This window comes from Patagioenas fasciata, chromosome 2 (assembly GCF_037038585.1).
Source record: "Patagioenas fasciata isolate bPatFas1 chromosome 2, bPatFas1.hap1, whole genome shotgun sequence".
Lineage (NCBI taxonomy): Eukaryota > Metazoa > Chordata > Aves > Columbiformes > Columbidae > Patagioenas > Patagioenas fasciata.
Window position 1 is genome coordinate 40,055,670 of NC_092521.1, and position 11,183 is coordinate 40,066,852.

Below are 11,183 nucleotides of genomic sequence, written 5' to 3' on the forward strand. Positions count from 1 at the left end.
ACCCACCCGATGTTTCCAGGTGTTGCCACCAGAGGATGTACCAAGCACATTTTTGCCAGATCAACACATAAACAGATTAAAATAGCCAGATTTACCAGCAGAGGTAGCATAACTTCTGTATATAGACAGGACATTTCAGTGTAAACAACAGTCCATGAAAAAGCGAATACATAGAGAGAGACAAGGAAGTTACACACTCTATTTTCTGATGCATTTATCCCACCAGTTCTTGAATCTTTAACATATTAAATGGTAAATGCATTTCTTATTTCTTTAATACATTGCTAAGACTGGGAATATCTAGGCTAGGCCACTTCCAGTCTTCAATGCATTTTTTTTCAAAGACAGCAGCCATTTTGATGGTTGAATATTTTTCATTGCAGTAATTCATCTTCTAGATCAGGCATAGTCAGCAATTTAGGCACAGGGCAGACTAAAGAGTGTTCGAAGAGACAGTGGCTACTAGTCTGAGGCACTGACTCAAAAGCCATTTGAAAAAATGGTTGCTATGAAAAGGAATGGTAAGAGCACCAACTGTAGATAACAAGACAGCATTTAAAATTGGTGTTCTAGAGAGAGATCTGTAATCTTCTCAAAGAGAAACATCAAAGATTACTTAGTTGCTACATCCTGCATCAACAAGAAAGTATACATTTTTCTGTGAAAAATGAATGAATATCCTCCCAGCACTTTTTCCCCTTATTACAGACACTGAATATCTCTAGGAAGCCACAGGTGTACTTCTAAATGTAAATTCTAAAAGTGTATAATATAGCAAAATATTCATGAATACACATTCTGCATTAGTTCTTTTCAGACTTCGTTAATGTTCTGGCTCTGATGATTCAGTGTCTGATTCAGTGGCAAACCACCTCATTCAGGGAAACAGGATCAAGCCTTTAAAAAATGTTTTTAAATGAGTGTTTTGTCGTTGTACCCTGAAATGAAACTGACTCTTTACAGGAATTTTATCTTACATGGATAAACTGAGTTATGCAGTTGTGATTGCTTCCTAGAACTGACTATGACTTGCTGTTTATGTTTCTGTGTTTGTTTAGGCACAAAGTCTCACCTAATAACTCAGTTTACTCAGTACATGTCCTCTCTGTATTATGATAAACAAACATGAAATCAGATGGATTAAGGAAAGTGTCACTGGTCTACATTGAAGTCTGCAGAGAAGAGATATTCTGGATATGTGGTGAACTGCAGTTATCATTTACTTGAACAGGCTTGTCAGTATAAAAATTAGCAGAATAGTTTTTCTTCAGTTATAGTGCTCACAACATCTGCAACTGCTGTAGTAGAAAGCAGTGGATGAACAGATTCATCTTCCATATTGTAAACACAGTCAGGTTCTTTCAGCCTGCAGCATACTAGGGCTTATTTTTTAACCAATCAAACACTTTTTCAGTTATTGGTGCTTTCACTAGATGCTTCATCCTGTCACTTTGAACTCAGCATGAAAGTGGTAGGAAACTTGAATATTGTACTAAACTTGTTTATTGAGCAGCCAATTATAAAATGAGTATTTTTTGTTACTTCTTCCTAATGGCAAACAAGCAAGGGCGTTTTTATACTCTTGTCTTCTCATAGCCAGTGTTAAGTATCTGTATGTGACTGCTGGAGCCTCTGGCAGACCCGTAACACAGCAGGTGCCTTGATCTCTTCCTCTGAAAGTGATAAGTCACTATTCATCCTCTGTTTCTATGAGAGCAGATAGATAGGGAATTCGGAGCCCTTGGCAGCACAAGTCACACTTTGGCCCATGCAGCTGACAAGCCATCACCAGAAGCTTCTCATGGTGTGTTCTTGGAAATCAGTTAGCTCTGAGAAGTTAGGATATAACATCTCTACTCTTGACTGCCTTTGAATCTTCTCTGTTTTCTTTATTTGAATAATACAAAAGGAAATCAAGCACAACATAGGAGTCTTATACATATGTATACACAGCTGAGCAAGCAAAGCTCAATCATCTAAGGCAGAGAGGAAGAGCACTGTTCAAATATTAGTGTTTTTCTGTTGTTAGACCCTAACCATATCTATTCTCATTCATGCACAGATCCAAACATGCTGGGCTGGAGGAGAAGGTATCCTCTGGATTCACAGAACTGCGTGCCCAGCTGTACCCCAAGTTACAGCCAGAAGCACTGGGTAAGCAGACAACACAGGCTTTGCAGGGCAGATGGTGAAGAGACTGCTTCTGAGATTCCTGTCTATGCAGACACTGGAGAGTCAGGCACATCTGGTTTCATCCAGCCATTCCTTGTGATGAAGCAGCAGCTGTTTATTGTCACCATGGATCCAGCTGCGCAGTCCCACACCTCTTGAGTTTCCACCTGAGCCTCAAAGCAGCACAACCGCCAGAGGATCCTTCAAGCAGGGCTTCGGAAGTGTGCAGCCCGGTCCTCTCTCCTGCTGAACTGTGCCTAGACCCAAACCAGGATCCAATACACTGTCCTCTGGAGCACCTGGTGCAGGTCTCTTTTGCCCTTCTATTGGCACAGTGCTCATAAGAAGGTATTGTCACTGAAGAGCAGGCAATCCCCCACAGGATACAATAAACAGGATAATGTCTAAGTAACTGCATCACCCAGGTGAACAGTGCTAGCCAGAGCTGGTCAGAGCAGCCTTTCATCCTGGCAATGCTTTTAGCTCTGGGTTTTATATATATGCCTCTAAATCTGAGTTTCTCTCACAAGTGTGATGTCAGAAACCTCCAAAGTGTTTCTGTTAGCTTGTTGTGGGAGATTTCAGTTTACTTCTTGTAGTCTTCTCCTCTGTAGTGGACATGTCTGGAGCCAATTTCTGGTCTGTAGCTTCATCTGAAACTTCACTGTAATCATTAGCACTTCGGATGCTTCTCAGATGGGTGGCTGACAGGAAACTGCCTGATCACACAAGTTTTTAAGACATCTTTCAACTACCTCTTGAGATCCAAATGCAAAATCTGCTAGAACATGTAAGGATGTCATGTGGATTTATGATATTTGCTTGAGGATTCTGGAGCCATAAACCAATGAATGGATTAGACTGAGATAAATACAGTATTTTCTTCTGCCAAATGCAATTCTCTCCCAATAATGTTCATTGAATTATTTAATTGAAAGCAGCTCCCACTTTTCTCAACTTAGCAATTTTAAAGTTTAAAAGATAAGCTACATTTCTGTGTTTGAATATGCTGTCAAATGCATTTGAAAATAAAATGCTCAATCACGATAATGTCGTCTGCTCCTTATGTGTGTGGGTTTAAAATGTAAAACCTAATAATAGCCCTTTTTTGAAATGAGGTCAATCCTGCTTCACTTGAAGTCAACAGGAATTTTGCCAATGACTTAAATGAAAGTAAGGTTAGGACCTATATATTAGCTTCAGGCTTTAGGACTCCACAGGAGTCCAGATCTTCAGCTTTCTGGAAATCAAATATTTCCAACTGCATTGAGCTGTCTGATTGCAAATTGCTGCTACATCTCTGAAAAAGCATTAAAATGAACACTGACAAAGAGTGAAATATGTTTTTGATACAGCTGCCAGATTCTGAAGTTTTAAAGCAACAGTGATAAACTGGAAATATATATATACATATATATAATTTTTTTTTCCTGGAAGAGTTGCATTTCTCAAAGACATGAGATACAGTGTCAGTCCTGCAAGCAAATATGTATAAGGAGAATTGCAAAGCACAGGTACCGTGTGCTTGTCTTCAACAAGCCTGTGCACAGCCTGGGAGCCCACCTACACAAAGCAACTGGGTAGCGAGTAGCTCCTATAGCTACTTCAAATATTTTTTGAAGAAAAGTGTCTTTCAATTACAGAGACATTTTTTTAGTACTGATCTTTTTTCTTTATTTTGACAGAATAGTTCAAAAGGAAAGGTAATAAAGTTTTAAACACTTTTGTTGCTAATTCTAATTAAATTAATTTAATAAACTCTTTTTCAATTATTATGAAATCCTAATAAATTCAGTAGGCAGATGAAAGATAGACCAGATAAGTTTAACCTGATGCAGGGAATGAATAGTCCTTTCAGCACTCGGTTCTTTTTAATGAACAGTCAACATAGCTCATGGAAAACAGTTTCTCCATTTGGACCAGCATTCTGTGAAACCTCAAGTTATTTCAACCAATGCTTTAATTATGTCCTGAGAATGTAAGCAAACATGAAGGAAAGCAAGACAGGGACAGGACCAAACACACTACTTTACTTATTCATCAAGTTTAAGATGTCGGTCTCCCCAGACACCAACTTGATCTCCTGGTTTTGGAGAGGCTTCCTCCCTCTCTTCATTCAGTGATCAGAGAGCTCAGAGATGAGCACTGCAGCTCAGGTACAAATCAGGTACCTCAGTGACACAGTGTCACTGTACCCTTGTGCCTGGTTTCCTAGAATCAGCACATCTACAAGACTCAAACTGAGGAGTAAAGGAGTAATCTGTAAAGGAGTTCAAAAAAATTGTGAAGATATTTCCAAAATCATAGAATTGCAGAATGGTTTTGATGGGAAGAGACCTTTAAATACCATCTAGTCCAACTCCTCATGACGTGTTTTCTTTTTTTTTTTTTTTTCACGTGTGTGTTATTTCAGCACAGACGAATACTAAAAGTCATGTTCTGATTGCTATGACATATCACAAGTTGTTGTCTGTGTCCCTCCACCACACAATCTTGCAGAACTAATCTATCCACTGCTTGAAAGAAAACCCCAACATTTTACAAATAGCTGAACAATTCTGCATCCTTTGCAGGGAAGCTCAGACAATTCACCCTCTCCTTTACTGATATCACAGTAGGTGGGGCCTGATTTAGAGACTCAAAATGTCTAGAGATCCAACAAACTTTGAGTACTTTTGAACAGCAATACCTCCTGAAAACCAACATCAAATGTCTGTGTGGAGTCCTTTGCACAGCAGGACATGCATTTGCCAGTTCTACTCAAAGCATGTTAGAAGTACTTTATTATGTCTTTCTATGAAGTACATATACATGATAATAATTCCATCTTATTTTAGATGGATAATGACAGATTTGCCTTATTTATTTGGGAAGGATGGAGTCTGAGGTATAACATAGTGGTTAAATAATTGCCAAGTCACCATAAAGACATTACTGTGTTTAATGTGCACAATTGTACATTCAGTCAGCTGATGATACAAGCTAAGCAGAACTAATCAAAACACTGAAGGTGGGTGCTTGCTGCCAGGATCTCTCACGCCTTTACCAGGCAAGCTATTTACAAAACTAGAATATGAACTACTTAACTGTGAGCGAATTGAGTTTTAAAAATAAAATGTAGCCAAAATTAAATAAAAATGCTCACTAAGAAGACTTAGAGAGTTACAAGCTGGCTACAGATTGGATTTTCATCAGGCATATCATTCGTCAGCGATAGTATCTTCACTTTTAGGTTGTTCACTGCCCTCCTGCAGCCCACATATCCATTGTTATGGAGAAATGGATGTTATCATTAGATTTCCCAAAATCTTAAAAACACAGATGAAAATAACCTCTGAGGATCATCTGCCCAGCTCCTCAACAGAATCAGCTGTACCTAAACCTTTTCTAAGGGAAGTTCACCCAGCCAGCTCTCATTTGTTTAATGTTGTGTCCCTGTGAGCTGACACAGATCTCTTCAGCTGATTCCTCCAAGCTGGCACTGGAAGTGAGCTCTTTAGGTGATCTCATTAGTTTGACAGTACAACCATAAATGTGGGGGTTTTTTTGTGTGTATGATATAATTAGGAAAAAAAAGATAAAGGAAATCTGTTAGTGAAACTCATCTAATGAGAAGGAAGATTATAAGGGTTAATTGAATCTATTCACCTGTTTTTAGTGACAATCTGTTGCCTTTTTATTTTGGGCAGAAATCCACTGATCCCTGGGTTTGTGGGAATAGCAGACTGGTATATTTGACCTGATACATCACAGTAACTAAAAGCTTTACAGTTACTTATACATCTGCCCTCAGTGGTGAGATGTGAGGACAAGTATCATTATCTACATTTGGTACACATGGAACTTGCGTGCCAGGAGACCAAATGATTTCTGTGAGACCACAAATAACCAAGACTTCTTGTAACTTTGGGTTACTGAAACTTGTGGCTGCCTGTTTGTACACAAGTGTGAGAGAAGAGGTTCTGCTTCTTCATCAGAGGAAATAGTTACGCTCAGGCTCTGAAGGCTGGGGATGTTTATTGACCTCCTCTGCAGGAAGAATAGATCCAATCTGAATGTAGGACATAGACAGGTTTTTTACTTACTGAAGCTTATTTGTGTCATTTGCACAATCTTTACAGAAGATTTCAGATTTGTTATTTCCACCAAGATTGTTTATGGACAACGTGTCATTCTTTCAGAGTTATCTACGTGTGCTCAGGTGTATAACCTGACCAGTTCTTTACCTATTTATTATCTTCTCAAATATGTCACAGCTAGTGTGAAAAAGAAAATAGGGAGATACTTGTGGGTTTTCTTGATTTTTTTTTGTGGTTGGCAGAAAAATTTATTATAAAAATTAAATAGAAAAGTTTGATTAAAATTTCTTCACAAAAAACTAAAGCAAACCATTCCCAAGAATAACTAATTAATAATTAAGTGAATGGATTCCAAAATATGTTTCTAATTTTGTCTTAATTACAGTAACAGTACTTAGCTGGTATCACAACAGGTACATTTTTTATTCATCAGACCTATAAATTAATACAAGAAGTTAATACCTTCTTCTTGTGTGTTCCCTTTTCAATTAAATAGTAGTCCCCTTGTTTGATTTATTGAGCTATCACAAGCATCTCATGAAGTTTTATTTTGTAGTAATATTTGGTGGGCTAAATACTTCACTAATGCCACCTCACATTTTCCTCTGAAGACTCCTGTTCTACTCATGCATAGAAGCTGAGCTTTTTTTTTAGAATCTGCTTACTCGTAATTTGTATACATATTTCTTTAGAGTGTAATGAACATGGCTTCTCAGGATGCCAGCCAATTAATGTTTTGCATATACCTGTGGGTTGACCTTGGCTGGCCTCCAGGTGGCCACCAAACTACTCAATCACTTCCTCCTTCTCAACAGAACAGGGGGAGAAAATATAATGAAAAGTTTGCAGATTGAGATAAGGACAGGAAGATCACTTACCATTTACTGTCTTGGGCAAAACATAATTGATTTGGGGAAAATAATTTGATTTATTGCCAAGTAATAACAGAGAAGGACAGTGAGAAATAAAACCAAAACCACCTTCCCCCTGCACCCTCCACCATCTTCCCAGGCTCAACTTCACTCCCAGCTCTCCTACCTCTTCCCCTCTGAGCAGCACAGGAGGATGGGGAATGGGGGTTGCAGTCAGTGTGTAACATTTCTTCTCTGCTGCTCCTTCCTTCTCACACTCTTCTCCTGCTCAATGTGCCAGCGTGGCATCCTTTCCATGGGATACAGTCCTTCACCAATGGGATACGGACCTTCACCAGCTGCTCCAATGTGAGTCCTTCCCATGGACTGAAGTCCTTCAAGAGCTACTCTAGCATGGGTTCTTTCTATAGGGTACAGTCCTTCAGGAATGGACTACTGCAGCGTGGGTCCACCATGGGCCATGGATCCTGCCAGAAGACCTACTCCTTCGTGGGCACCTCTTCAGGGGTTTCAGCTCCTGTCAAGAGCCTGCTCTGGCGTGGACTGTCCACAGGCTGCATCCTCCTTTAGGGCATGTCTGTGTGCTCCAGTGTGGGGTTGTCCATGGGCTGCAGGGTAGATATCTGCTCCACTGTGATCCTCCATTGGCTGCAGGGGGACAATGTGTGTCACCATGGCCTTCACCAGGAGAATATCTTCCCCACTGCCTTGTTCACCTCCTCCTCCTCTTCACTTATGTTAGTGTCTACCTAGTGCCTTTTTGAACATTTTCTAACTCCTCTCTCACATCTGCCGTGAAGCATTTTTTACCTTTTCATAAATATGTTATCTCAGAGGCACCACCAGCATTGCTAATGGACTCAGCTTTGAGCAGTGGTGGGTCTGTCCTGTCAGTGGTGGGTCTATAACTGTCAAAAATGGGGGTAACTCCTGATGTCTTTTCATGGAACCCAATACCACAGCCCCCCTGCTACCAAAGCCTGGCAATGTAAAACTAAACCAGTACTTTCAGTAGAAGACAGCAACCTGTCACCTTTTTTACAGATGCTGCACATTCAAACGATAAATTAAATATCAATTAGCAATATGCCCTTTTCATCTTCTCCTCACCCACTCATGTTTTTAGTCGTCTTTCTGCCTTGGACTAGATAGTCTGAAATCTTTAACTTTCCATTCTCTGTGTGGTTTAACATGGGAATTGGTTTAGCTTCTTGCATCATCAGTAACCAGTCAGTGATACTGTCCTTGTTTAGCTATAGGTTCCTCCAGAAATGCTCACTACTTTGTCCTGAGCTACTCAATGATCTTCTGCCACTGCTCTGCAGTGCTGTTGGAATATCTATACCGTAGGTGAGGTACCAGAGAAGCAGTACTTTCATTAATCCCTCATCCAGAACAACTACTCCACTACTTTTTTGTAACAAATACTATACACAGTTGAAACAAGAATAGCTCTGACTTTTTGGAATACACTATGTTACTAAATCCTGAGTCTTTACCATTAGCAGAACTTAAGTGTGCAAGAAGTTTAGCTGTATTTACTCTGTAGCTGTTGTTTACATTTTCTGCACAGCTATGTGCAGGTTCTTCAGAAACCTTAGCAATTATTAGGTCATTTATTAGTCTCTTCATTATTACATTTCCAAAGAACTTATGGAGAAAAACATGGATTGTAGACCCTATTACCTTTTTAATGCCAAATAAAAATCTTGACTGCACTAAAATAATTTTGCACCATTTTGCACCCTGTACGATATACCATTATGGTATTTAAAGGTGCATATCATAAAAATGGGGGATATATAAAGTAGTAGAAGATATAACATGCTTACCAAAGGACCTTAATTCTGAAATACCTGTGAAAAATATTGAAGTTGCAATATTTATAGAAATATGGTTGTTCTCTATAACGAACTCATTGTGAATCTTCAAATTTGACTGGAGAGCAAAACAGATATTTTACTTATAATATGCGTGTACATCATACACATTAAAACCAATGTTTTTAAAATTAATATGATTTTCCTGAGTGGTTAATTGTTATTCATGAATGTAGGACCACTACCTGAGCAGTAGGTTTCATTTTAGAATTTCCTGAGTATTTAAATATGGAATTTAGGATTCCATTGTCACATTTTTATCCAGAAATCTCTTTCTTTAGTAACAGCCGATATTTAAGCATGCCTTTGGTGCTAAGAGCCAGAAAAGGGGTTTTATCTCTCTGAAACTACGTCAAGGAAATAGATGGTGATATGGAAATAAAGCAATATTCCAATATCACCACATATGTAGGTTTCATAGAGCTGCTTACAATTTATGTATAAATCTTGACATTTGGTTTCATTATTTGTTTGTTGTTTATTTATATTCCTCAGCAGGCTTGTGGATGTTCTCTAGTGTATATTTTCATCAGCTATCTTTCTTCTTAACCTGTAAAAGCTCATTTTGATTCTCCTAGACAAAGCATCTTCATCTGATATCAGCCTTCTCATATCAGTAATTCTATTTCCTTCTTTGAAGAGTCTGATGATCTGGCTGCCTGGTAGCCACCACGATTATCTGACACACACTATATCTATACTGCTTCTTCATTGCTTTCCACCATTAAACCAGAGTGGAAAGTGATGTCAGGAGACAAGAGGATGAGAGAATTATTTTGCATTAACAAAGCCCACAGTCATGACTGACTGATAAGGAACTAAGTGGTGATTGCAGAAATATAATTTCACTCTCTAGGTGGATGGAAGAGTGCAGGTTTACCTAAAAGTCATCGCAGCAACAGCAATTGGTCTTAATCAGGCATATCAGTACATGATCAGCGAGCAGCTTAGTGAAATGCTGAGTGATGAATCAAAATGGTCAACATGTGTCTTGGGCATTTCATTGCTCGGCTACATGCAATTGAGAAAGACTGGCATTGAAAACCCTGTCCATCTCTTTGGTTAGGATGTTCCTATCTCCTTAACCAGAGATTAAGGTGAAAATACTAAAGAAAACTTTTTTTAACAGAAATGAATAAGCCAAACATTGGTAACATGAAAGAAGGGCAGGATTCTACGGGTTTCTGATAGGCAACAGAAGACTTCTTGGCTAGCTGCTGCAAGGAGAGCCGCACACCCTATTTGTTTCACATCAACTATAGGAAGATTAACTTTACATGAGAACAGGAAGCTGCCTGATGATATTTTATTTTATCTTATTTTATTTTATTTTATTTTATTTTATTTTATTTTATTTTATTTTATTTTATTTTATTTTATTTTATTTTATTTTATTTATTTTATTTTATTTTATTTTATTTTATTTTATTTTATTTTATTGTATTGTATTGTATTTTATTGTATTTTATTGTATTTTATTGTATTTTATTTTATTTTAATATTGCAACCAGAAATGGGCTCCACGAAATAGGAATTTTAACCACACTGGCTATGTCTAGTGATCGTGACTGAGGATTTGACATTCACATAGTCTGTGACTAAGCTGGGGAAACCAGGACCATTTGCAGGCTCATGGACAGGTGTGTGAACCTAGGCTGTGTCATAAATTCAGCTAAGTCAGCAAAGATGGAGACAAGGGTATATGAAATGCCAGCAACTCATGCTCTGATTACGTCTCCAACCTGCATGTGTGCCCTTCTGAGGCAAACTCATCAATGCTTCTCATTTTATTTAGTTTTAAATATAAGTTATTGTGATTTTGTTCAGATTTTAAAAGTTAAGTAATTTTGGTTGTATCAGTGAGCGAAAAATATCTTGTTGTAGGACATCAGCTTTCTGTAACTTTAATTTGTAACAAGAGTTTAAAGCAATATCCACAATACTTTCTTATTTATTCCCTTGCAGACTTATGTTTGTATTTTGTATCTACTAAATTAATATATGTTTCTCTAGAGCTAACAATAAATACTATATTAATTATAGGATGACCTGCGGTGAATATTGAACTGGTGATTTTGACGGTCTCTGCTGAGAGTCTTGGTAAGAAAAGATGAATTCTTACCAGGAAAGGACATAAAGTCATGAATAAGTATTTACCTAAGAATGACATCTAGCATGCT